Source organism: Leopardus geoffroyi, chromosome B4 (genome assembly GCF_018350155.1).
Source record: "Leopardus geoffroyi isolate Oge1 chromosome B4, O.geoffroyi_Oge1_pat1.0, whole genome shotgun sequence".
NCBI lineage: Eukaryota > Metazoa > Chordata > Mammalia > Carnivora > Felidae > Leopardus > Leopardus geoffroyi.
Genome location: NC_059341.1, coordinates 6,226,651 through 6,254,598, shown reverse-complemented (window position 1 = coordinate 6,254,598; position 27,948 = coordinate 6,226,651). Strand labels below are relative to the sequence as shown.

General features: G+C 46.6%; 1 long non-coding RNA gene across 3 annotated transcripts; it reads left to right on the top strand.

The window, feature by feature from the left end:
- Window positions 1-26,924, top strand: LOC123590654. 3 transcript variants are annotated; one of them, XR_006708903.1, is made up of 5 exons: window positions 1-604; window positions 793-909; window positions 3,274-3,342; window positions 12,490-12,560; window positions 18,297-19,127. It is a non-coding gene; the product is annotated as an uncharacterized LOC123590654 (long non-coding RNA). The 3 variants fall into 3 exon arrangements; XR_006708902.1 differs by lacking the exon at window positions 18,297-19,127 and adding an exon at window positions 23,622-26,924 and having other exon boundaries at window positions 15-604; window positions 793-1,228; XR_006708901.1 differs by having other exon boundaries at window positions 15-604; window positions 793-1,228.
- Window positions 26,925-27,948: the final 1,024 nt, after the last annotated feature.

The following is a 27,948-nucleotide window of genomic DNA, read 5'->3' as shown; positions in this document are numbered from 1 at the left end:
TCATAAATTCTATTCATTCTTCATTCTGTCTTTGATGGAAAACCTTTTTAGGTGCTCTCCTGCCTCCGGGATGGCCTGTCTACAGGACCTTGCATACAATGGGCACTCAATCAAATGCTATTAAAATAGCATCGAACTGTGTGAGAATGCAGCCAGCCTCCATCGATTAACATAGCGGAAGGAGGACGATTTTCCCAAATACCGAAAGAGTTACGGAAAATGAAAGCATCTACCTCCTTGTTAATTAAAGATAAGAAATTGAATATTTCTTAAAACGGGACTGTGAGATTGCCCACATTTATCTTCCAAATGTGCCTTCTCCACCTCAAAGCCCTGTAGGCCATCTGGAATTCTCTCCTGTGCCTTTAAATCTAGCACAGGGCCCGCAGCTCAGCCGGGGGCCTCGGTTCCTTGTCCTGTGACATCAGCCCAGCCGTGTCTTAGGAGACAATTAACCTAAGGAAAAGTTTCTGTGTGGGGAACACGTACCTCCGCCCACTGGATTAACCGCGTGGAGCTGAACTTGCCAGGACGAGAAGCATTGGGTTTCAAACGCGGTAACAAAGACAGAAACCAATTCGCACGTCAGCGAAGACAAAGCCAGGTTTGTTCAGACGTCTGTATGTGCCAGTTGTGTCTCCTGGGAGAAGCTTACTTTCCGCAGCAAAATGGCAAAGGCCTGGGAAGGGGGGGCTCAGGTGAATGAGGCTGTCTGCTAATTTACCAATTAGCTTCAGGGACTTAAATTTTAGTCGCCCTGCGCGCAAACCTTGATGCTTCTCTTTGTGCCAGATGCTTTCGCAAATCAAACCCTGCAGACAGGAGTAAGTTTTCTCTTGGGGATGCATTTTATGCGCTGTTATATTACCTTCTACATCACGACTGACGTCTCGGGGTTCCATAGATCAGGTAACCCAGGACTCGCTCTGCCAGGGTAGGACGAAGGCGGCCCGTCAAATGCAATTCCAACATTTAGTGAACTTAGCTCCGGCTCCAACTGGAGTCTGAAGTCCCAGAGGCAAGAATTGTCTGCACTTTGTACCTACAGCGGTCGCTACAGGGCCAGGTAGATCGCAGGTGCGGAAAGAAATAGTTGTGACATCGTCGATGATGCATAGACGAACAAACGGAGGAGGCTGGCCGAGCAATTCGCTACCAGAGCTTCTGTCCGCGAGAAACGCAAGCTAGTGCCGAGGTCGCACCCTGAGGTGTCTACAGGGCCCGGAAGGTAAAAATAAACCAGCGAGACGGATTGGGTGTAAGAAAAATCGGCTGCCAGAAATATCCTCAGTCTTGCCCTGGTTTTCCAGATGTGTTGTTGTAAGGTCGTACTCGAATCATGCGTGATACGTAGAGATCGCGTTATCGACTCGAAATTGAAACATCGAAAGAAAGATTCTGCGAAGTAATCTGTCAGTACACTTTAAAATTCATATTTCATCCTGTATTTTTATGTAGCCCTCCCTTACGCTTTGGGGGAGGGCAGAGAAACCTGACAGCTTGGTTGTTGTTTTTGTGTGTGTGCGTGTGTGCTTAGGTGACCATGTCAAGTCTTGCGTTCTGTGCTCAACCTGAAGCCCTTTTACAGGGAGTGACATTTAGTTTTATTCGGTTTCATAATGAAAACCAGCTGTTCCCAAATGTAGGCATTCTCAATGTGGAGAGATTCCCGTGCAGTGATTGGTTGTTTTTTTTGTTTGTTTGTTTGTTTTGTTTTTTTTTGCTTTTTGTTTTTGGTGAAAGTAGCTACTCTCGAGCTATTTGTGATCTTTTGCTCTTTTTTGCATCATCCTGTTTGCTCCCACTGCGGCGTCCGGCCACGGGGGTCCATGGGCAGCTTTTAGCCAAACTTCGAGTGTTACACCAGAGCGTGAATCAAACAGTCGTTTCGTAAAGTTTAAAACTGAGAATTATTATTTTTTTTGCTGTTCAGTCTTCAAATGTCTAATTTTGGAAATGTCTCACTTTCGTTTCAGTAGTTGGATTTCAGGGAAGGCAACTGGGATCTATCACTGCTTATGAAGTTACACACGCGACCAGCTTTGGAGAGTCTGAGGTTTTAGGGACCGGTCAGTGCCAACCTGAAAGGCTAAATCTGTCTTCGCTGTTTGCTGTTGAAATGTGGTGACATTTTTCTTTGGATTGCATCGGCGTCTTTATTTTTTCCACCAATTAATAAAAGTCACCAGGACAAAGCCAACCCCTCTGAACTCCATGTTATGGCCCGCTGCCATGTGGAGTCCAATAAATATGAAGTGTCTGTGACATTAGGCCTATAGGCAGTGTTCACGTTGTTGCATTTAAAAAAAAGTTTTTTAAATGTTTATTTATTTTTGGGAGAGTGAGAGAGAAAAAGCGTGAGCGGGGGAGGGACAGAGAGAGAGGGAGACACAGATTCTGAAGCAGGCTCCAGGCTCTGAACGCTCAGCACAGGGCCCGACACAGGGCTCGAACTCACGAACTGTGAGATCGTGACCTGAGCCGAAGTCAGACGCTTAACCTTCTGAGCCATCCGGGTGCCCCGCATTGTTGCATTTTTAAAGTTTTAGTTCTCTGCGGATGAATGAGTTAACTAACAAATGTCTAAATGCAATGCCCTTGCAAACTGTTACCATCTTGGATCTAAGTACTAGGCAAGTCCAGCGTTGACTGTGAACATTCCAGAATCCGGGTCTGTCTGCACTCCAGCTTACCAATTTGGACCAGTGCACATTAACCTTTTCCACACTTCAACACTGATCTCAATACATATAATACGTCGTGTCCTGATATCACAGGCATGACACACTATGTCCAAAAGTTTTTATCACACTTTGGCCATTTCAAAATTCTAACGAAAAGCATGAAGAAATACAGCTTTCTGTGTTCTCATCAGTTATGAGAGGAAACACCACAAACTATCTATTTTCTAGCGACTTGTCCTACAAGGTCTCAGCCTTGTAAGCATTCTGAGCAAATTGTTTCTGGTTACACTTCCGTTTGTAAACACCAGCTTCTGTCTCATACACTGCTGTTGTCTGTAGGTGTTTTTATAAATCTGAAAAGGTTTTGATGCCTGATCAGATTTTTGTTTCACTTAATTATAATTTTTTTTTTCTCTCACAGCAACCTTACTTGCTCTACTCAGGTTATAAATAAGCAAGTTGACTTTTCATTTTTTATTTCACTTGGCTTTTTGTTGTTGTTAAATCGTATTTTATTCTGGGAGAACTTACCCTGCCTCGTGGAAACCAAAATAAAGGCTGTGGCTCACATTTTCCCCTCCTCCCTCAGGATCCTGACCGACCCTGGTGCCGCCCTGTATGGCCCCGTGTGACGTGATTGCCCCTTCTCTTGGAATTTGTGAGTATATCGAGTCATCTCTCAATGGCCATTGTCTCCCGATCTGATGGTCTCACCAAACATGAATAATGAGAAAATAATACACCATATATTTAAAAGCAATGTAGGTCTAGAAGCACCTGGGTGGCTCCGTCAGTAAAGCGTCTGACTCTTGATTCGGCTCAGGTCATGATCAGCAGGGTCAGGGGATCGAGCCCCATCTCAGCATGGAGCCTGCTTGGGATTCTCTCTCTCTCTTTCTCTCTCTCTCTCTCTCTCTCTTTCTTATTTTCTCTCCCTCCCTCCCTGTGCCTCTCTCCCTGCTTGGGCTCTCTCTCCCTCTCTCTCAAAATAAGTAAAACTTTAAAAAAGTAAATAAGAAATAAGAGCAAAGTAGGTCTAGATGTCACATGAAAAGGGATACAAATTCGTACCCTAGCAACTAGGTGTACATCCAAATCTTGAACTGCAAATAATTTTATTTTTGTAAAAATGTTTTGCAAGATTTATTTAAATTTCCTAAAGATGAAATTTTAAAATTTCATCGTAACAAATAATTTTCAATAAATATTTTTTCTTTTTTTGTTTTCTGGAATAAATATATTGATGCTGATTTATAATTAATCACTTTAGAAGGAAAATAACCTTTTGGAAAGGTTAAGTTGTCAGTTTTTCTTACATTTTACTTTATGTTTGTAATGAAAATGTGTTTAAATTGTATATACCTTAAGTGAAAATATATTTTATTTTTAATCCATTAGATCATCGCTGCAAGGCAAATTATGTAAATACAGATTTTAGGGGCGCCTGGGTGGCGCAGTCGGTTAAGCGTCCGACTTCAGCCAGGTCACGATCTCGCGGTCCCTGAGTTCGAGCCCCGCGTCGGGCTCTGGGCTGATGGCTCAGAGCCTGGAGCCTGTTTCCGATTCTGTGTCTCCCTCTCTCTCTGCCCCTCCCCCGTTCATGCTCTGTCTCTCTCTGTCCCAAAAATAAATAAACGTTGAAAAAAAAAAATTTAAAAAAAAAAATACAGATTTTAATGATTCAGAAGTGATTTCACTGAAATAAAGCCAACAAAACAAGTCTGATGGAATGAATAAAAAGTCATTTATAAATTATTTATGTTCTTTATATTATTGCCCATCCAAGGGTCATCGGTGCAGCAACGCATGTGTAATAATAATTAATTAAATTCAGTTGCCACTGGTATTTTGATGACTTTGTCTCAGATAGAGACCATAGCTTTACTCTGATTTATTTTATTTTATTCTGTCTTATTTTGTTTTATTTTATTTTACTCTTTTCTTTGCTTTGCTTTGCTTTTCTTTGCTTTTCTTTTCTTTTCTTTTCTTTTAATTTAAATCTAAGTTAGTTAACAGGTAGTGTAGTATTGGTTTCAGGAGTACAATTTAGTGATTCACCACTTACATAGGACACCCAGTGCTCATCCCAACAAGCACCCTCCTCAATGCCCAGCCCCCATTTAGCCCATCTCCTCACCCACCTACCGACCAGCAGCCCTCAGTTTGTTCTCAGGATTTAAGAGTCTCTAAGGTTTGCCTCCCTCTCTGTGTTTATCTTATTTTTGCTTCCCCGGGTTGTTAAAGTAGAAATGTAGAACATATATTCTTTCAAAGTTTGCTTGATGTACGACTTCTTCACCGGTGCTCCTGCCCCAGCCTTGTGGTTGTGGGGAGCAGGCCGCCCACACCCCAACTTCCCTTCTCAGCGTGCTGAGCCTCCTCCGGTCATCCACCCAGGCCTCTGGGAGGCATGCCCTTTCGTGTCAGTCTTCACACAGTGACCTCTCGGTTCCTTGCCTTAGCTTCAGTGTCACCTCCATGGGACACTCTTCCCCGGATCCAGACTCTACAGGATTACTCTATTTCACGTTCCTTGCATTTTGTATCACGACCCAATATTTTGTCATCTACAACTTTGTTTATTTTCTTTCTCTTCTATCACTAGAATAGAAAAATACCCTCGACTGGGGCGCCTGGGTGGCTCAGTCGGTTGAGCGTCCGACTTCGGCTCAGGTCATGATCTCACAGTTTGTGCGTTCGAGCCCCGCGTCAGGTTCTGTGCTGACAGCTGGGAGCCTGGAGCCTGCTTCGGAGTCTGTGTCTCCGTCTCTCTCTGCCCCTCCCCTGCTCGTGCTGTATCTCTCTCTGTCTCTCAATAATAAATAAACGTTAGAAAAAATTTTATATAAAAAAAATAAAATAAATTACCTTGAGCTACAGAAATAACGTGGGATAAATCCCCCAAACACAAGTTTGAAAAGCAGGTTAGAGAAAGATATGTATGGTGTATGGCAGGGCTTATTAAAAGGCTAAGAAAGATGCAGAACAATGCGAAACTGATGGACCCATACGTCGGCAAGTAGGGTCAGTTTTTTAAGAAATTCCTAGGATGATTAACCTCGATTTCCTAAAAGTGGTTATTTCTCGAAAGGGAGAGTTGTAAGGATTAAGTACAGAAAACAAGAGCTTCACTCCTATCCTTGAGGCTTTGTTTAAATGTTACCTTTAATGGATTTCATTCTCTATGTTTTTCTGTGTCCTTGAAATCCTTTGCCATTTAAAAGAGGTAGTTTTCAGTGTGTTTTTGGAGGTGCCACAGGGCTTCATGATGATTTTTTGGGAATCTTCCGGGCTTTTCGCATTTTCTGGCAGGTATCCTCTTAATTTGCCTCTAACTCCATCTCCATAACTAAGAATACAAAGAAAACGTGAGAGCCATCTGGGGCTTCTTAGCACTTTAATGAAGAAATTTGTCCCTGCCGTCTTGGGTATTGCCGAGTCCTATTTAAGTTCTTCCACTTTCAGAAAAGTTCTCAACACTCTTCTTATCCCCCTCCTCAGGGCCCATCCATTCATCCATTTGCTTATTTCTGCAATGAGGATTGGTGGAGCACCCTTGAAAAAGGCAGGGATGTGGGTCGCGCGTTACTCTGGGACACACTCTTTGTACCCTGGTCCCCCGTCTCTCTCACTTTCAGGTCTGAAATTAAAATATTACTTCTGCTGTGTGGATGGCAGGTTTATTTCAGGTAACTGAAAGAATGCCACAGTTAGAATATCTTTCGTTTTTATCTCCTCGGCCCGTTTCAAGATGTAGGATTTCACTTCCTCAAAGTCCCCCCCCCTCCCCCCTGCCACCACCAGGCAGTGTGAACAGGGACGTGTACCGAGTCACGCAGGAATGGACTGGTGAGCGGGGGGTGGCTGGCACTCATGAGGCCAGCTCCAGCTGCCTTGAATCTCCAGAGAATCTTGGAGACTTGTTATGATTTATGACAGTTGGAGTTTCTGGAGGATGCGGAATGTGTCTACCCCCTGCCCACACGCGTCAGTCCGTCCATTCCATTATTCAGGTTTTTATTTCCCGGTGACTTTCTGTTTCATGTTGTTGGGTACGCGGCTGGCTTGAGACATGTGGATGATTGGATTCACCTTCCCTTGTCTGGTTTCCAATCTGCTTTCAACCAGCTCCAAGTACATCCTTTGGCTGTATTTGTAGCTCTCAAAAGTATGTGGCAAAGGAACACTCATGTTAAAAAAGAGTCACTCAGATGCCAGTTATTCCTAAATTCTTTTTTTTTTTTTTTTTTTAAATTTTTTTTTTTCAACGTTTATTTATTTTTGGGACAGAGAGAGACAGAGCATGAACGGGGGAGGGGCAGAGAGAGAGGGAGACACAGAATCGGAAACAGGCTCCAGGCTCTGAGCCATCAGCCCAGAGCCCGACGCGGGGCTCGAACTCACGGACCGCGAGATCGTGACCTGGCTGAAGTCGGACGCTTAACCGACTGCGCCACCCAGGCGCCCCCTAAATTCTTAATTAAATTCTCCCCCCCAACCCCACAGAAGACGCTCCATGGAGTAAGCCATACAAGCCTTCATAAAGAGCGTTTGCGGCCTCTCCCCATAGCTTAGTGAGACACTCGTGCACGAATTAGATGGAACCCGTGAAATTACAGTTTCAGGAGGGGCGAGGGATGATTCAAGTCAAAGACTTTCTTATCATTCACGTGTGAAAAGAAACAAAACTTTTCAGGACTAAATTGGCTGGAGGGAAATGTCATGCCGGCATGTGTAAAATGACAGGGGACAGCTGGCTAGAAGAAGGCATGAATCAGAAACCAGCCTCACCTCCTCGTTGTGGCAACTGCCACCAGAACGCTTATAAATAGCTCTCTCTGTTTCCCAGCTCCGTCAGGAATAGCAGTGGGTATTTACATGAAAGTCACCACTGTGTCCATCTCGGAAGCAGACCCAATGGCTTCCTCAGGGAAAGCCTAGAGATGGGGGTCTCATGGCCAGGGAGCACCGTGGCTGTGTCAGAACCTCAATATTAGGTTTGTGTGGGGAAAGGGGCCCTTTGGGGCTCAGGACGAGGGCTCCGGTGGCGTAACGGCTCAGCGTGCAAACTGCACAGCCTCCAGTTACCCAACAGAGATGACTAAATGTAATCCGGAGTTCAGAAAACCAGAGTCCCACAGCAGCCTGTGAGCCCAGCTGTGAGTTAGCCTGAGATTTCCTTAGGTCCCTCCGCTATTGTTTTCCTCCTTTTAGAGATCTGGGCCAGGCGGTCCCCACGGGACGTTCAGACCGTATTCCGAACTCCGGTGCCAACTGCAGCTTTTGAGTTCAGCTAAACCCTGGAACCACTCTTCTAAAGCTGGAGGCATCTTTGTTGTTAGGGAAGCAACATGGAGCCCCCAGATATTTCCAATCCATTGGACTGTACCCTCTTTGATGCGTGAAGCTGCGGCTAGCCTGTCACTCATTTCCTTCTAACCCTAAATACGTACTAATAGTAAGTGCTCAGTAAACGCTTGTCAAACAAATGAATGGCCTTTTCTCTTACATTTGCCCAGGACCCAGAACATCACCACTGTTCCCAAGAGGGAGGCCCACCGGGTGGGCTGGGGAAGGAGCTTCTGTTGGGTGCACGGTTGGCTCAATTTGCAGCCATGCTGACTTCAGGGAAGGAGAGGAACAAGCTTCTGGAAGGAGGAGTCGGTGGAAGGCAGAGACTGGCATCACTCACTGATTACAATGCAGCTCCAGCAAATGAAACACAAAGAACGCTGGATGTGGGGCCCACTGAAGCCTGAAATCATCCCATTACCACACCGGAAGTCACCAGGAAGTACGAGTGCGTTTCGCCTCAAGATGGCGACGGCACAAAGCACAGCAGTATAGCTTCCGAGCCCACCGTGGGCTGGTAGGAAGGCTGGAAACCTGGGTTGTGGGCAGTGAGCAGTTCTTTCCATGAGTCTGTGGTCATTCCCTTCGGCGACGTTGGCCCATGTGCCGTGCGAAAGGGTGAAGCGCGTGAAGGAGGTGAGGCCCGGGGCTCTCCCATCATTAATGTCCTCTGGTTGCAATTCGTCCTTCCCCTGGTTTCTTGTGGAAGCCTGCAGAAGAAAGGTGACCCAGGCTGGCATGCCCACCTCGCACCTCTTTTCCCTGCTGGTGGCTCCCACCTCCCCCTGCACATCCATTAAAGCTCCGTGTTGGAAACTGCTGAGCAAAAGCAGCTGTTTGCTTTGCTGACTTCCCTTCCTTTGGGCTGTCGACATATGTACTGCTTGCCATTGCTCTGGGCGGAACGTTTATGTTTGATTAACTCGGTTTTAAAACACGCCATCCGTGGAGGCACTAATTCTACTGGATTTATCTGCCACGTCGGTAGCTTCCGATGAATAACGTGGCTCTTAGAAAGTTTAGAGGCTGTGTCCGAAATGTGGCAAGAAGAGAAAAGGCAATTAGATAAGGTTTTTATGTGCTATGACCCACACTGCAGGTTGGGGTAGAAATCATTCCGCGGGAGTGCTTTTAAGTGGTGTTATTCAAGGAAGAGAACCCATCTGTATTCAGATGCTGACCAATTATGTTTTCACTCAGTTTATCTTTCTTAGATTTTTAAATACTTTTCTATTAAAAAAAAACTTTTAAAATGTAGTTTTATGATGTCTCAAGGACTACTGCTGGGCCCGAAGCTAGAATGGAGCACCCAGAATACATTTAAATGAATTACAAAGTGTATTATACTCTGAAAATCAGCATTAAAATGCACATTAATTTTTGCAGCTCTTAAATACTTTGCTGCAGAACTGCCTCCATTCTATAATTGAAACAGCTCTTCAGATGCAATTTAGTTGCTGATTGGTTTTTAAGTATTTTTTAAAAGCTAACAGCTCAGATAAAAAAAGGTGGTACACCCTTGAGTTTTAAATAGGAACACAGATGTCATCGCGTGGGGACACATTAGGCCACTGGAAACCACACTCATTTCCTACAGAGAAAGGGTACTCCTCCCTGTCACGCTGTTAACTGTTCAGGAGAACACAGCGTTGGCTCGACCTCAAATAGAAGCTCTTGGTTACGAGGGAGTTCTCCTCTGAGTGAATTTATTAACTCCGCTCTCTGATTCAGACATTCCAAGACTTGCTTCCCTGGTCTTCTGTTACCTCCCGTCTTGTCAGTTTCAAGAAATGTCAACCAGGAAAAGAGCAGGCAAAACACCAAAGCGGGTCTACGTTTGCCAGCAGGGCGATGCCTGCAGGTAAGAACCCGGAAGAGGTTGGAACGAACTCAAGGCCCAAGTCAAGCATTGGAAGACGTGCCGATTTTATTTTATTTTTTTTTTTGCCAACACCGGACAGCAAAAAGGATATTGCAGGGGGGCTGTATCCCCATAGCAACACACAATAACTTCAAGATAAAAAAAAAAGTCTAGGGATTCTTAGCTGTGTGTTTGCCTCCTTGGAACTAATAAGTCGGTTTTGACCTTGTTACGGGGATAACGGCAGGTGCCAGAGAAGGAATGGCAGAAACGATTCTTTTTTTCTTTTTTTTTTTAATTTTTTTTACCGTTTTTTTTTTTTTTTAATTTATTTTTGAGACAGAGAGAGACAGAGCATGAACAGGGGAGGGTCAGCAAGAGGGAGACACAGAATCTGAAACAGGCTCCAGGCTCTGAGCTGTCAGCACAGAGCCCAACCCGGGGCTCGAATCCACGAACCGTGAGATCATGACCTGAGCCGAAGTCGGACGCTTCACCGACTGAATCACCCAGGCGCCCCGCAGAAACGATTCTTAATTGTGCCGTTCCTAAATTTCTCACTCATTGAAGGACAGTGGTCAGCTCACCTACGTTCGTGTGTTCTTCCTCCCGTGCCAAGTAGTATTGTGATGTCGAAAGGGATTTCACCATCAAGCAAGCGAGCCTAGCTAAGAGCGTCTCTTTTTAAATTTTTTTTTTAATGTTTATTCACTTTTTGGCAGAGAGTGAGTGGGGGAGGGGCGGAGAGAGAGAGGGAGACCCAGAATCCGAAGCAGGTTCCAGGCTCTGAGCTGTCAGCACAGAGCCCGACGTGGGGCTCGAACCCACGGACCGTGAGATCATGACCTGAGCCAAAGTCGGACGCTTCTCGGACTGAGCCCCTCAGGCACCCCAAGAGTGTCTCTTTTTAAAATAAGTGTCAGGAGGCTGTAAGGGAAGAGGGGGGGGGTGGTTTATGCGCACCCTCATCAGAGAAACCGTGAACTTTTTCAAAAACCTTCTAGCCAGCTGCAAACCCTCAGGCTGGGCTTAACTCTGTCCTCACCATGACACCTGACTCAACGGCCTCCTTCACCTTTGAAAGGAGCCCAGGAGACTGGGCGAGTTTCAATTCCTCATGTGTGTATTACCCCAACCAATTCCAGTCAATTCAGTGTCAATCCCTGTGTGACATAGAGGACAGCTGCACTCCTAGCTTTTCGCCTACATAACCCTTCCCCCACCCTTCGTCTTCCTCAGGACATGAGTCCGGCTTCTACCTGAGTGTGTGTCTTCGGAAGCACAATTCTAATTGCCAAAAAAAAGTGCCTGTTGGCTGAAATGTTCCATAAATTCTTTCTTGGTCAACACAGACATACCGCTGGGATGTTTTCAGGTGGACGTGTAAAATAATAATGCTTAAAAACCAAAAAGCACTAGGAGGAGGTAAAGTGCATGGCTGTTGGAGAGTTCTAGAGATTGAGATGTGGAAGAGGGCGCCAGTGAGCTCACAGAAGGGAAGCCTCCCAAGTCTCTGGAAACCTCCGGTTACCCCATTAAATCGGTTTGTAGACAGCATAGGGCCAAGGTCCGGCCGCCCCAAGATGGACCATTTGGTATAAAGAGTTATTTTGAGTTAAAAGCAATCAAGACCCAGCAGATTCAGGAAAAGCTCTTCACCTTTCGCTCAACTGCCTGAAAGGAATTTAGACAGAGGACCCGCTCCAGGAAGAGAGCTACCATCACAGACAGCTGCATGATGACAGGAAGCAGGTATGCTGGACAGAGAGGAGCCTAGCAAGGCCACTTGGATCAAGGTCTCTTTGCCCCGTGGTTTCTGCGTGACCCAGCAAACATTCGTTTACCGACCATTGACTCTTTTTCATTTTCCCGTGAATTGCATTTTTTCTCTTTAAAGTGCCAGACCCCTACTCCCTTCTCCTTAGTTCAGAATGACGTATATCCTTCTTCGTGCCCGACTGTCTTGGGAATGTCCACATCTGTGTGGGTTCCCAGTAGAGATGCTGTTCGATTGGATTTTCTCCTTGAATCTGTCTCGTGTCAATTCGATTCTTAGTCCAACTAGAATAGGACCTTGAGGGGAGAGGAGTTTTCCTCCCTGACTTCAGAAATACATCCAGATTCAAAGGGTAATTGTGCTCTGTGAATTCTGTGTCTCTGTTTAGGATCCCAGGCAAAAGTTGAGAAGGTAAATTGTAAGAGCGGGGAAAAGCCTGCTGTTTGTACTTTGTTCTTACTTCTAGCTTTCTGGGAGGGAGGATAAAATGTAGCAATAACAACATCTGACTACCATCTATTGTCTGCTTAACTGAATGCCCAGCAATGAGCCTCATGCTTTATTTTCATTTTAATCTTCGCAAAACCCTATGAGGTAGATACTATAAAGATCTCCTTTCATAAATGGGGAAACTGAGGCTTAAAGAGGTTAAGCAATGTGCTCGATCTCGGATAGTAGTTACATATTGCACTATCTGTGATAGCAGCATACGGTCTAACATGACTTTAACTTAAAGAACGTTATGTATAATTCATAGATTGCTGAAAATTCATGACAAACTATATCTCTCTGTGTTTCCTTCACATGAACTATAGTCTACTGAAAGCCATGGCTTGTTAAGAAAAGTCATCCAAGTATGAAGCAGAGAAGGGAGAACAGCTTTCAGGTAATAGATTTCTCTTTTTTCTGTTTGTGATAGGTAGGGCAACGTCTAGTCTCCTCATCTTATGAAAAGAAAGTTACACTAAGAAAAATGTGCTCCTGAGTCCATTAAGAAAAAAGAAAAACTCACCACTGATTAAAGATCTCATGAAGAGGTGCAGAAATGAATCACCTTCAAGTGTGTGATTATTTAATTCTCTGAAACGGATCATTATCTAAATGATACTCTCAAAATTTGCATAAAATATGCAGAGACACCAACGGCATCTCCTCCGTGAAAAGCTCAAAGGAAGTTTGAAAAATGAGCACGCTGTCGCCTCTTTTCCTTGCAAATATATTGATGGCACCTGGAGAATGAATTTGAAACAATTCCCCCAATTTCTAGGTAGGAGCTTGCTTCTCTGGCTGAAATTCTCCAAATCAGGTTGCTTTCTCTCTCCTGATGCTGCAGGGCTCGTAAGTCTGAAAACATCAACTAATCAAAAAACAGGAACAAAAGGGAGATGTGCAAATGGTGGGGATAAGGAGGCTGACGGATCTTCATAAAAAGATCTCCTTTCAAAACAAACAAACCAAAAAAAAAAAAAGACCGCTTCTTTCATGATGGAGGACCCCGAGCGTGCTGATGGACAAACGCCAGTACTGGGACCGCGGGAGGTAATATACCCCAGAAAGTGCTAGAAGACTACTTGATAAGGATTTCCCAGAGCTGTGGTCCCTGATGCTGAGCTCAGGTACCCCCCTTCGGATCTGCCGTGTGTTGTCTGCAGCTAACAAGCGTTGGGCTGAGACGTGGAACCCCGCAGAATCCCGGGGTGGGGGTGGGGGTGGCTAGCTGTCGGAGTCCCCAGCCTCCAGAGCCAGGCGGGGCTGGGGAGACATCTCCAAGGAGCAGAGAGGAGGCAGAGCAGAAGTGACTAGCCCAGTGGAGGGAGGAGCCGGAGGACGCCCCAACATCTGCAGCCAGGATCTGAGTTCAGAGAATCCTGGAAAGTCTGTTTTCTATGCATGATAGGGCATTCATGGGTTAGCACAGTTTGAAAGGTTTCAAAGCTCAGTGTGTAGCTGGACTAAAATAGATCCGTGCAGCAAGATTGCCATCCCGGCTTTAAAAAGAGGGACAGAAAAGAAGAAAAAAAAAGACGAAAGAAAGGAGAGGAGGAAAGGTACCCCCACCAGGGATGTCCAAATGAAGTAAGCCCTAGCCCCGCCTGCTGCCGCATCCAGATGGTTCCAAGGGTGATATATGCTCTCTCTGTTGTGTGTAAGATGCACTAGGAATTTGGCTTTCTGCAAATCTAAGAGATTCCTTATGTCGCTCTCCGTGGTTTCCTTTCCAGCCTGCCTGCTGGCACCTCGCGGAGAGCTTTCCAAAACCACCTGCGGCCTGGGTGAAGTTCACACTCGACGCGTGTGGGGTTAGCATTTTTTGTCTGTTTCTTTTCTTTTAAAATTCCTCAGTCGAGGGTGGATTAGACTTGCATTGAGAAATGCTGGTATTGGCTTATGGATGTCTTTTTAAACACCTGCCTTGATTACTTTTTGGGGGGGAGATGTGTTCGGTCCCTTTTTTCTTTTTTTTTTTAAAGTTTTGCGTGGAATGTCAAATCCCAGCCTCGGGAGCTGAAGCAAGGAACCTCCCAAGGAGAAACCCAGATTGAGGCTAGGGCTATTTCTGTGTTTTACAGCTTCTCAGGTGTGCACCCCCCACACCCCGCACTTAATGTGGCAGAAAGCAGGCTGCAACTTACACGGCCTGGGCCTTCAGTGGCGGCGGGACCGGGCAGCGGTCCCAGGGACGCCACGCCAGCCCGTTCACACCTCTCCTTATCTCGGCCGCTTCCACCCCGTTCTGTGAATTGCAGCAAGCATTTGTGTTTAATGGTCTCATGGGTGCTTAGAATGTCTCCGAGACGACACTACGATTTGGCATGAAGACGAGAAGCTATCCAGTGCAGAGAAAGACAGAAGGAGGCCCACATTTGGTATCAGGCAAACAATTATTTGTCGTTACAGGGAAGGCTGCGATTCCTTATGTTCTCCCGAAACAGCAGGCATGTGCTTTGGGAATCTAAAGGAAGACCCCTATGTGCAGAGAGAACAGAACTCCCATCCCTGCCCGAGACGATGCCAGGGGCCGCCTGTTACAGCTTCCAAGCGAGCGAGTCCGAAAAAAATGCCCAGACAATAGTGGCAGGACTTTTTTGTTTTGTTTTGTTTTGTCTTTAAACAAAAACCGTGTCATCGTTGCTTTTAGTTTTTATTTCTTTTCCAGAGTTTCTTTATTTTGGGAGAGAGGGAGAGAGCATGAGCAGGGGAGGGGCAGAGAGAGGGCGAGAGAGAATCCCCAGCAGGCTCCGTGCTCACAGTGCGGGGCGACCACGGGGCTCGATCCCACAAACCTCGAGACCATGACCTGGCCTGAAATCAAGATATCGAGTCAGATGCTTAACCGACTGAGCCACCCAAACACCCCTCGTGGATGTTTTTAATGGCACCCATGATGCTGTCATGATGGCCTATCAATGACAGAGTTAAGAAGCCATATAAAAGCATCATTTCCTGAATGTGAAGAAATTTTTAGAAACTTCTGTGTATGCAGTACTTTTCTTCTTAGTACCGAATAAAGTACTTATATGCAGGTCTTACAATCAACTGGTATCTAAGATTTGGGGAAACCACAGTATATCAAGTCTCTGCTAGCCAACACAGGGAGGGAGACTTGGATCCTGGCCACTCAGATGTTCTGGGTGTTAGAGACAAGCTAGAGTCCATGGCAGGGCCGATGCTTTCACAGACGACCGATTTATAAAGATCCGCAATGTAAAATACTGTAAAAACGGAGTAGCGTGTTTCCCCAAATAAGTAACTTTACCTCTTCAGACATTAGATTCCCCGTATATATCACATAAAGGCGGGAGACAAAAAACAGTTTCCAAGGGCCCATCTGAACTACCGCTGGAAGCAGGATGAAATTCGAACAGCGGGGCCCAAATCAAGGATGGACAGACACAGGGGCGCCTGGGGGGCTCAGTCGGTTGAGCGTCCGACTTGGGCTCAGGTCACGATCTCGCAGTTCGTGGCTTCGAGCCCCGTGTCGGGCTCTGTGCTGACAGCTCGGAGCCTGGAGCCCGCTTCGGCTTCTGGGTCTCCCTCCCTCTCTGCCCCCTCCCCCATCCAGCTCCGTCTCTGTCTCAAAAACAAGTCACGCCAGGACTGTTGTCAGTCATTCGCTCAGCTTGTGTCGCGTGCGTGCCTCCCCGTGACACCGAGATGACAGCATAGACGTGGCATGCCCGAGGCCGTGTCTGCCCTCTTGGAACCAGAGGCGGGGGCAGCAGTGGATTTTATTGCTTCTGTGGGGCTCTTTCAGAGTCCGAATCTTACTTTGAACTGAAATTAGTGCCCAACCCTTAGAAACAGGCAAGCAAAAGCCCCGAGGCTCCATGCTGCCCTCTGCCCGCCACCCCCTGCCATCCCTGGAGTAACACAGAGCCTCTGATGGATCAGAGAAATGCCTGGGACACCGTGTTGTTTCTTCTCGATGAGTCCCCCGGGAGCGGCGTCCGAGAAGGATCTGACATCAGAGCCCGCGAGTGGATGTGAAGGTAGCGATGCTGGAAGTAATTGGGGTTCCAGTGTTTTGGGTACCGGCTGGGACAAACCCAACTCACTGCCTCTAGCCAGAGCAAAGCAGCCACCAACGTCCGATGGGATTATGCTAATCAGTGGCTCCAGACTCGCCTGGTGTTTGAACAAACAGGGGAACAATGAAGAAGTCTGGATCCTGGGAGAGGCTCCAGCTAAGCCTGTTGGCAAATTTAGGTGTTAAGTGAGACCTTTCACTGGCAACAAGGAGGGCAATTTGCATTTAATGGCCTTTAGAAGGGATTCTTTTTCCTCCCCCTCTGTACGGTAGTCTTTCATTTTTGATGATGCCAAATTCTTTCTATTGTGTTTAAAGGAACAGAAAGAACCCTTTGTTTTTTGTTGAGAGGGCGGTGCCCTCCCCGGGGAGGGTTTTTGATAGGCACAGCTGGCCGGGAGATGACTCCAGGCTTTCTCCTTGGGGATCAGGACCCAGGAAAAGGTCCCTGGCTGATTGGGTGGCGAATGTCAATGACTCGAGTCAATGACTCAAATGAGTAAAAAAACCAAAAACACAACAAATACAACACAACAAATAAAACACAAACCAATAACACAACAACAACAACAACAACAACAAAAACCCAAAAGCAAATTGTCTAGGTTTTTTTTTTTCTGTACGATGACAGATGAAATGAGCCATAATCCTCTCTTCTCGCTCCTACGGTAGCTGCCGTCGAATCCGCAATGGCTGGTTTGATCTTCCTGGATATCGTAGTATAAAACATGGCTGTGACCGATGGAAACGAGACCCGTGGTGGGGCGGTGTCACACTAATATTTGCTGCCAACGACATCTTCTGGGCTCTTAGGGGGAGAGGATGCCGCAGACCGCATCCCCGCCAGTGCTTTCATCCATGGAGAGCACCCACTAATTCTTTAGTGTTCTCTCCTCTCCCGGAGACAGCAGTCGAAGGAGCCAACACAATACATGTGCACGCTTTGTTAAAAGCGCTGCTATTTGTGGGTGTGTGCATTTGATCTCATGAGCGTGTGTGTGTGTTGAAGACTTTCAAAGATGATACGCCAAAAAGGGATTGACGAAGAGGGAGGTAATTGTGATTCCGTCACACCAGTAGGTGTCTACCATAGACACATATCTCAATAACTAAAAGCTAATATAAAAAAGAAACGGTGGGCCCCCAAGCACATTTTAGAGACAGCTTGACCTTGTTGACTGTGAAATATGTAATCACCCAGGACAGTGCCTTCTGGAAGCCCCAGTTCCACATAGGGCCTGAGGAAGTGAGAATCACGGACCCGGGACGCTGGACCCTACTCTGTGCCGGGCCCCACAATCACCCCTCTGAGCCGGTACACGCCCGAGGCTCATTGTCTAGACGGAGAAATTATGGTTTCTGATTTTGTATTAAGTGTCTGATGTTTCATGTGTTAATTAAACTGACCCGTAAGGACGGGTCAGAGCTATTTTCAGGTACGGGAAACAACATTAGGCAAGGCCTTATCCAGTCTTCCACTGACACTGTGCATGGAGCAAAGGCCTTCAAATACTTAACTGTAAGAGTGGTGGGTCTTTTTAAAAAAATTTTTTTAATGTTTATTTAGTTTTGACAGAGAGAGACAGAGCATGAGCGGGGGAGGGGCAGAGAGAGGGAGGCACAGAATGCGAAACAGGCTCCAGCCTCTGAGCCGTCAGCGCAGAGCCCGACGCGGGGCTCGAACTCACGGACCGTGAGATCATGACCTGAGCCGAAGTCGGACGCTCAACCGACTGAGCCACCCAGGCGGCCCGTGGTGGGTCTTTATGACGTGGTTTGGAGTGGTGGGGTTCGGAGCTGAAGGTCGAGAAAGAATTCTTGAGACGTCTTCCGTGCAAAAATGTGGTTACATTAAAGGGTGGGGACAGGACCCGTGGGCAGAAAGAGCTGCACTGGGGTTGTGACGAGTGACTGATGACATAAGGTTTTCTATCTCATGGAGGGGAGGGTGACGTTAGGGCTCCAGGAAATTGAGTCTATAGGTTTCCGGAGATTGCTTTTTTCTTCTGAATCATTAAGACGCTTGCAGACTGATGGAGACTCATGTCCCACGGGATGTGATCTGTACCATTTGACACTTTGTTTTTCCTCCAGCAAAACGTTAACATTAAGACAATTGGGCCTTCCTGGAGGAATGTCACGAGGCTGTGTCTTGGACTTGTCAATGGGCTGTAAGTTGTAAGGAAATTTAATTTTCCATTTCCCTTTGTTTTCCGCGTCATTTTTTTGGGAAAAAGAAAAGGGGGGGGGTGCGTCCAAAGCTCTCAATTTTCCATTGCACGTTATCTGTTTGGTCTCATCTGGCGTGGCATGAGGTCCCTTGAAATCTCTGTTCAAATATCTTTCTCTAAATTATTTTGTAGAGCTGCGTTTTGTGTAAGGGATAGGGAAAGGCCTTTCGAAGAAACAGATTCACTCTAAATGTGTATCAAAGACCAATGTAATCAGAGGTTGTGACTAGAGGGCTCTTAGGGCAACCGGAGATAAGCACTGGAAAATTGTTTATAAATAAGATATTGACCAGAGGAGTGAGTGGAAAGTTGGATATTGGCCTGGGAAAAAGAAAAGAGCAATCCCTACGCAGAAAACAGGCAGGCGACCGTCTGGCCAACGGAGACCCATGGCAATCAGACTCAGATATGGAATACTCAGGTGGGGGGCGGGGGGAGGACACTCCTTCCACAGCTTTCTTGCGTCTGCTCCCAGCCCATGGAAGGAAGGGCTTAGAGACTAGGATGTGGAGAGAGGAGAGAGGGCCAGCTGACTCTCTGAAACCAACCAAAGTGCTGCCTACAAAGGGACACAGGGATTTGACACTGCGTGACTTAGGGGAACTCTGGCAGCTAGCAATCTCTCTCTCTCTCTCCCTCTTTTTTAAATGTTTATTATTTATTTTTAAGAGAGCGGGATCATGAGCGGGGGAGGGGCAGAGGAGAGCAGGAGACAGAATCCCAAGCAGGCTCCATGCTGCCACGCGCAGAGCCCGACGCGGGGCTCCAACCCACGAACCGTGAGATCATGACCGGAGCCGAAACCACGAGTCTGACGCTCAACTGACTGAGCCGCCCGGGGGGGCCGCAGCAGCTAGGGGATCTCTAAAGGACAAAAGACAATCAGGAGATTGAAGGCTTTCTCTTTAGGGCCCTGTCAAGGGTTAAAAGAAAGAGGGAACTTGGAACAGAGCCAGCTACAGGATGCGTGGGACCCAGTGCAAAATGAAAACGCAGGGCCCCTTGTTCAAAAAGCAGAAGAAAGGGTCATTAAAGGCACTAAAACGTAAAGCTGTTTCTTTCCCTCCACGGCCTCTCTCTCTCTCTCTCTCTCTCTCCACTTCTCATGATTTGTTTTTTAATTTGCTCTTTAATGTTGATCTAAGTAAAGAAAAATTAAAAATTTAAATTCTTAGCATGAGCGTCGGTGTTCATCGTCATATTGCGCGTGCCGGTTTGAATGCAAATCTCAGTGCGTTTAATTCACGTGCAGCCTCAGGAAGGTTACGCAGTTCATATTTCATAGCTTATACATTCATGTGGGTCTTTTTTTTTTTTTTTTTTTTTTGACAAAACAGTATGAGGGGGGAGAAAGGAAGTCCTTGACGTCGGGGAACCGGATTTGACGCTCACAGCTTCGGCCTCCGTGTTCTTGCAAACGGATCGGACACTTACGCTTAAGCCCTGCGTTCTCCTGTCGGCTGAACAATCTCACGGAACGTGTCCGGAGACCGGGTCGCCGCGCGGCCCACAAAATACTTGCTGAATGAGCGACGCTACGTCTTTGCCTGTGACAGCTGTAGCCTCACTCGACCTGGCCCTTCTGATGAAAAAGATTAGGATACCCGCTCACGGAACTGCCCCTGCTTTGTGACCACATCCGATCTAGAACAAGCCTCATTCCTTAGATGCTCCCCCAAGTCACCCAACCAGAGCCCCAGTCCTGTAACGGGGCCTGACACCCTCTTACTAAGGCTGCCCGGGATTCCCACCGCCGAGGCGAATTCCTCGCCGTGACGGGGGTTAAACCCGCCTTGTTCTGATGCAGTTGTGTTCCTGCGAGGCTTGCGGCCCCTGACTGACTCGATTGCTTTTATTGTGCTTCTCGCTATGCCCACGTTCCACGGGCACGATCCGCCCGTAGCCTCGGATGGGTGGCAAAGCGGGAAAGGAAAAGGACGTCTGGGAGCCTGTCCGTCCCTCCCTTCTGTGGCATCACTGTGAGTGTGCGTGGCTACCTGTGGGCCTGACATGAGTAGGGAAGGGGACGATGGGGTTCCTCCGTTGCTCCTTTTTCTCAGGGTGCCATTCCTTCTGTGTTAGGGGCCAAGTTCTTTTTCACACAGGAGGGATGGCCTCTCGGGGGCAGTCAGCATCTCTGTTTACTCGGTCCCAGATGCGACACAGTGGCCTTGCCCTCACTTTGCGTCCCACCGAACCCTACAAATTATGGATCAGCAGGTATTCTGTGCTCTGGGGGCCCCCTGAACGCTACAGGTCAACTGGATGGTGGACGTGCCCAGCGGGCGACTATTTTCTGCTCACGCGCACGCTGCGTTGTCCCCTCAGACCTCATTTACAAAACGCCAGTTCAAAGACAACATTAGTAAGAACACCAGGACAGCGACAACAGATCAGCAAACCAAGCGGGGGGCCCTTCCCCATGGGCCCCATGCCAACGCACGGGTGTATGTCCATGAGGATGGCCCTGCCCAGCAATGAACTTAAGAGCGGTGACAGAGACCCTTGGTTGTGCTTAGTGAATTGAACCCGAATACTTATCCCTAACCTTTTGTTCAACTTGTCACGCCCGAGGGCTATAAAACAATCCCATCCATGACGTGGAAGAAAGGATCCCTGGGACAGCCTGTCTTGTTCTGGAAGGTCCCAGCTCATCCCACCCCATTGTGAGAATCCCTGTCCTAAAAAAATTCTTTGCTTTTTTTTTTTTTTTTTACATTTAACTGTGATGACATTTTATTTGTGGTACTTTTAAGTGTGGAAGAATTATGGTCGAGATCTAGTTTCAAAGCGATAGCCTAAGTATCTTAAATAAGTGACAGACCATGTTCTACAACTCCCTTGAAGAAATAATTCCATTTTTTACCAAAGACAGAAAGGAAGGCAATTTTGATGATAGCCTGTGAGATCTCCTCGCCTTCCGTGAAGAATGTCTCCCTCAGGGGGCGCCTGGGTGGCGCAGTCGGCTAAGCGTCCGACTTCAGCCAGGTCACGATCTCGCGGTCCGTGAGTTCGAGCCCCGCGTCAGGCTCTGGGTTGATGGCTCAGAGCCTGGAGCCTGTTTCCGATTCTGTGTCTCCCTCTCTCTCTGACCCTCCCCTGTTCATGCTCTGTCTCTCTCTGTCCCAAAAATAAATAAACATTGAAAAAAAAAAAAAAAAAAAAAGAATGTCTCCCTCAGAACACATTCTTGACGTGTGGCAAGATTCTCCACGCCAAAGCCCGCTCTCTTGGCCACGTGCTCGTTGATTCTGTAACTCCGGGTCAGCACCAACCAATAGAAATAGCGTAGGAGTCACAGAGGTAATCTTGAGTTTTTCGGGAGCCACATTTAGTTTAAAAGTTAAAGGAAACAGGTGAACTTCACATAAATATTTTTTTAAATGGATTTTTTTAAAAAAAAGTGTTTATTTATCTATTTTGAGAGAGAGAAAGCAAGCGTGAGCAGGGGAGAGGCAGAGAGAGAGGGAGGGAGAGAATCCCAAGCAGGCTCTGGTCTGTCAACGCAGAGCCTGACACGGGACTTGAACCCACCAGCCGTGAGATCATGTCCTGAGCCGAAGTCAGACGCTTCACCGACTGAGCCACCCAGGTGCCCCATATGAATATTTGATGTCAACCAGCGTACCCTAAATATTATCTTTTCAACATGTAACTGATACAAAAATCGTGAATGAGACAGGAACCTTCTACGACATTCTTTCTGGTGTGGACTTCACTCAAGCACACCTTTGCTCTGTCACATTTCGGATGCTTGGAAACCACACGTGGCCAGCAGCTACCCACAATGAACAGAGCTCTCCACGTTCAGGTGTCCCGGCCACACAGCCTGAATAAAGCGACAGCCATCATCGTGGCTCCCAGAGAGAAATGGTTGCTCAGATTCTGGGACAATGGTCTGGCAATTCAGTTTCGGTACCGTTAGATACACGGCTGTTGAGCAGACTAAGTTAGGACTCTAACGTAAAGTTCGACCCCCAAAGTCAATGTGATTTAAGAGCAAGACGTGAACACAAGGCGAATACCTCAGCTAGCCCTCGGGGCCAAGGTTAGGGAACACGGAAGCGGTTTGAACATTAGAGGAGACACAGTAAACCCAAGGAGACAGACCATTTCTGCCCCATGGCCTCGATTGCTCAACGAATCATTTTTTCTTCTGGGGGGGGGGGGGATTGTGCTCTTTCCCCGACAGTGATTGTTGGCACCTGTTTGGCCCGTTTCACTGAGAGCAGAGTCTGGATCACCCAGTCTGGTCATCTTGGAGCTGGGGACGGTGACAGCGTGGAGCTGGGGATGTGGAGCCCGTGAAGTCTCCGGTGCTTCAAGCAGAGAACTAAGTCCTCATCGTGCAACGGCATCCAATTTCCATGGGAAAATTACTCTGCAGGAAAACGACACTGAACCTGCTCTCTGTTTTGCCAGCCGATTATCCCGGCTCTTGGGCCCTGGCTTATGATGACACGGGAGAGCCCGGGGTTAGGTCGAGAGAGAGAGAGAGAGAGAGAGAGAGAAGCCCCAGATAAAACCGTGTCCTGGCTTACATTTCAGAGCTGACCCTGCAGCTGAGACGGAACAGCAGGGGAGAGACGGGGGGAGAGGGGCGGGTTATTGCATTAACCCGCGGAACATTCCGAACGAAAACTTTCATTGGGGTATCAATAATTCAGACTTCTCCATCTGCTAGTCTGAGCAGATGACATTTATTTTAACAGGCCCTCTTTGGGAGGGGGCATGGAATTCGACTCACGGTGTGCTTTGTTTTAAAGCACAGAAACGCCTTTGCTGTAGTCGTGTGGTGCTGCTCCGGTGTCTTTAGTCCTTCGCTTTCATGCAAATTTCAGAAACCTAAGTCTCGGGACCTCAGTTCCTCTCTGCTCCTACTGGCCCTCTAGCCTGCCTCCAACAACCCAGCTCTGCGCCTACTTTGTCTCAGACGCTTTGGCTAATTTAATCGTGCCCGGCTAATTTTTGCTCCTAGAAACGTATAACTTGCATTACAGTCATTTTACATTTTTCTACGTTTTCACTCTCTGAGTCTCTGGGCTTTTTTTCTTTCTTTGTTAATAGGTTTACCTGACACCCCTGGCTAGATTTGCAAGATTCGGAGGTGAGCGATAGGGTCTTTAATTTGCCATTGCTACGTTCTTCCAATTTCCGAAACCGTTTCTCCCATCTGTTGTTCCCACAGACAGGGATGGACTAACCGCGACCCCAGGGCCAATTCTGGCCCTCCATCTGTTTTTATCAATAAAGCTTTATTGGAACAGAGCCATGCTCGTTCGCTTCTGTACTGTCTCGGGCTACAGCGCAGAGCTGAACACCTACAACTGTCTGGCCCACCAAGTCTAAAATATTTATTCTCCGGCAGTTTCCAGAACACCTTGGCTGATCTCTGCTGCAGACTTATGCCCCTCAGTCTGGAACATTAGCGGGGGGCAGAGGGGAAGAGTCAAGCAGACGTGGCTCCGACTCCCATTGACTCTGTCGCCCCCCTGGGGGTTTCCCTGACCCTCCCCAAACCTCCATTTCATTTACAAAATGGGAACAATACCGTCAACCTCACAGAACCCCGATGAGAATTACCTGAAGTAAGTGCTTAAAAAGGACACAGCATAGTTCTGGATGGAGAAGATAAAATAATCATAGTAAAATAAATGGCTTCGTAATAACGACAAGGGTCACCGTCATCATTACCAGCTGTCACCTCCTGTGCCAAAGGGAACCTCAAATAGAATGTTTTCCAGGATGACTCTCCAGGGAAGCCCGTCAGATGGGAGAAAATGCTGCTAGAGGGTTCTGTAGGAAAAACTTCTCCCCAGGTCCCATGCCCTCTTTCCCCACCTCTGCTGGGGAATCCTTATCTTACCTTATACGTGCTAGCAGCAGTATCTGCCATTACGAAGCACACCCAATACTTGGGTGTAGACGTGCAGTGTTTGCCTGAAGTCAAGTTTACGGGCAGCGTCCGTTTGGGCGTTATCCAGTTAGGGCCTCAGCAAGAAGTAGGCGTGCACATTGTGTTACCGTGGGTTCTCCAGAGAAACAGAGCCGATAGGAGATGAACGTCTATATATATCAATCTACATACATACATACATATGTACCTACCTACCTACCTATCTATCTGTCTATCTACCTTTCTCTCTCCTACCTACCTATCCTATCCATCTATGTATCTATCATCTATCTCTCTCAGAAGTTGGTTCACACAGTTGTGGAGGACTTGAGAAGTCCTCAGATCTGTAAGCTGTAGACCCAAAGTTTCTGATGATTGGAAAAATTCCTTATTTTGGGGATATTAAAATAATGTTGTAGAGGCGTAGCTATGGACATTCTTTATAATACAATACAATACAATATAATATAATATAATATAATATAATTAGGCTGCTTGTGGCCAATGGAACCATTGAAGGCGATAACACAGAGCGGTGCAAGGGGCAAATGTTGGCTCTACTCCAATGGCTCTGGTGGTGGGGGCCACTCGGGGTGCTCTATGGGAAGAGTCCTGCGGAACCTTCTGGGAACCTCAGCGGCATGGAGCGTGGGCAGGCCGCGGTTCTCCACAGCTGCCGACACAGACAGTGACCCTTTCTCCAACGTGATAAGTTCTTCTTTCCTTCCAGCTCGAAGACCTACTTTTTCCAGGTGGATTCTATGTTCTAGTGGTTGTTTCTTTCTCCGCGATCTGATGCTATCTTACGCAAACCAGGTATTCCACAAAACATTTGCTAAACGAATCCATGATCGTGAATCCCTGTATGTATCTATCATCACCTGAAATTTTTTGTTAAAAGCCAAAGATACGTATTTATTTTCTACCTCAGTGGTACAATGAAAGGATATCAAATATTTTAAAAACGCTTTCGAGTGTTTCGGAGGAAACACATGTACCATTTACATGGAGTTGTTATTACTTCCGTTCCTGGGGGTGGGGCTATTCTGGCAAGCCTCAGGTCCCCAGCATCAGTTTCCTGTTTGCACACTGGTATTTTCTAGAATCTTCCCTGTATTTCCCCCTCTTCTTCTGCCATATTTCATGAGCTCTCCTTCATATCCACCTCATGAGTTGCCTTTGATCAGAGACTGAGGACTCCCCTGACGTATTTAATTTCAAGTTGCGGCTGTCCGTTCTGGGAGGTGCGGTAGAAACTTTGCGGTGTAGACATCACGCTGTATTCTCTTTCCTCAGGGGAAGCTCTTGAATCTACCAAATTTCAACTCTCGTCAAGGCTGGTTCATAGCCGTAAGAATGGATTGGAGACTCGCAGACAGCAGAGACCACAGCCTCTCTATTAGTGAGCGTGGGGTAAAATGTGTAATCCATTATCAATAAATATCTGTTGCTTGGTGCTGTGGACTGAGTAGCAGCCCCCCACCCCCAATTCATATGGTGAAGTCCTAACCCCGCCCTGTGACTGTGTGTGGGGATAGGGCTTTCCTCGAGAGGTGATTAAGGTTCAGTGATGTCACAGGGTGGGGGCCTGACTTGGTGGGATTAGTGTCCTCATAAGAAGAGGGAGAAGTTCCCGGGATCTCTCTGTCTTTGCACAGAGAAGATGCACCAGAAGGCAGCTGTCCACAAGCCAACAAGAGACATCTCACCAGACACCAGCCATGCTGGGACCCTCATCTCCGGTTTCTGGTCTCCGGATCTGTGAGAAAATAAATGTCTGCTGTGGAAGACACAGTGACATCATCAGTGACATCTTGTTGTGGCAGTCCAAGCAGAAGTCATAGAATTGCTTCATCGGTGCGTTGCCAAATAAGTATTTTAGGCTAATTGTGACGAAAATTATTCTAAATGCAATGGGAGGTTGAGTTGGTCTTTCAGAAGAAAGCTATAACATCCCAAAGGCTTCAACAGTGGACAGATTTGGCCAAACTTCACATACAGTGAAAGGTAAAATGAAATTATTTAGAGATTTGGAAAATTTGGAGGAAAAGGTCATCTAAGAGATAGCTTAGACAAGGAATGTAGAAAAAGAGTGAATACTAACTAAAAGGCAAATGATTTATATACATGTGAAGATACGTTCAGCCTCACTAATAAAGGTACACAAATAACACAAGATAATATGGAGGGATATTTTTAAATAGACTTTATAATTTTATGATAATTTTATGGAAAAATTGAAAGGATAATGCATAGTTCTCATATATCCTATCTCCAGTTTCCTCTGTTATTAATATATTACAACGGTGTAGCACATTTGTTGCAATTAATGGACCAGTGGTGATAAATCATTATCAACTAACGTCCATTGTTTATTCAGAATATATATATTTTAATGTGGATGATTCACAAACTTTAAAAAGTTGATAATCTCCAATATCAGTGGAATACAGTCTGTCACACATGGTTGATGATTGTTAATTGATATAAATTCCTTGGAGAGCAATTCGACAAGATCTGTTAAAAATTAAATGTGCCTGGGGCGCCTGGGTGGCTCAGTCCGTCGAGCATCTGACTTCAGCTCAGGTCATGATCTCACGGTTTGTGAGTTCGAGCCCCGCGTCGGGCTCTGTGCTGACGGCTCGGAGCCTGGAGCCTGCTTCGGATTCTGTGTCTCCCTCTCTCCCTCTGTCCCTCCCCCACTCATGCTCTGTCTCTCTGTCTCCGAAATAAATAAACATTAAAAAATTTTTTTCTTTAATTAAATGTGCCTACCTATAAATGAGCAATTTCACGGATAGGGATTTCCCTTACACCGGTCCTGACTCAAGTGGGGAAGATATTCTTATAGAAAAGTTTCCTTCAGCAACAAAAAACATAAACCACCTAAATGTTGATGGTAACGCATAGACACGGTCTTTACAGATAATATTTATGTGTCGATCTACATTTAATATATAAACCTGAGTTCTAAGCTCTACCTAGTAACATAATGTTATGTCCCCCCCCCACCCCGTGTTAAAGGAAGGATGTGTTAAGGCGGGGGGAATGGAAGTTTCTCCTGAGCCTCTTGGGGCCCCTGATTGTGTCTGAAAATTGAACTGAGAACAAGAGAACTGGAGAAAAGCATCACATGTGTTTAATAGAAGTTCATGTGACACGGAACCCTCCTAAGGGAATGAGGAACGTAAGAAACAGTTCGGTCCAAGTGTTTTTATGCTGCGTTTGATGCAGGGTGGAAAGTACTGGAAAGATAGGATAGGGCCAAGAGCGTGAACTGACTATAGTGAAGAGGGGAAACGTAGCAAGGTTGTTGCTCATATTTTAGCCCCTTGGAGAAAAAGGCGTGTCTCCCATGAGGGTCCCCTGACCTGCTTCAGGGAAGAAGGAGGGCGAAGGTCAGAGTGACCTCCTCCTCCTGCTGTTTTCTCAAACTCATTTATTTATTTTTAAAAACATTTTTTTAAAACAATGTTTTTTAAATTTATTTTTGAAAGAGAGAAACAGAGTATGAGCACGGGAGGGGCAGAGAGAGATTAGGAGACACAGAATCTGAAACAGGCTCCAGGCTCCGAGCTGTCAGCACAGAGCCCGACGCGGGACTCGAACTCACAAAGCG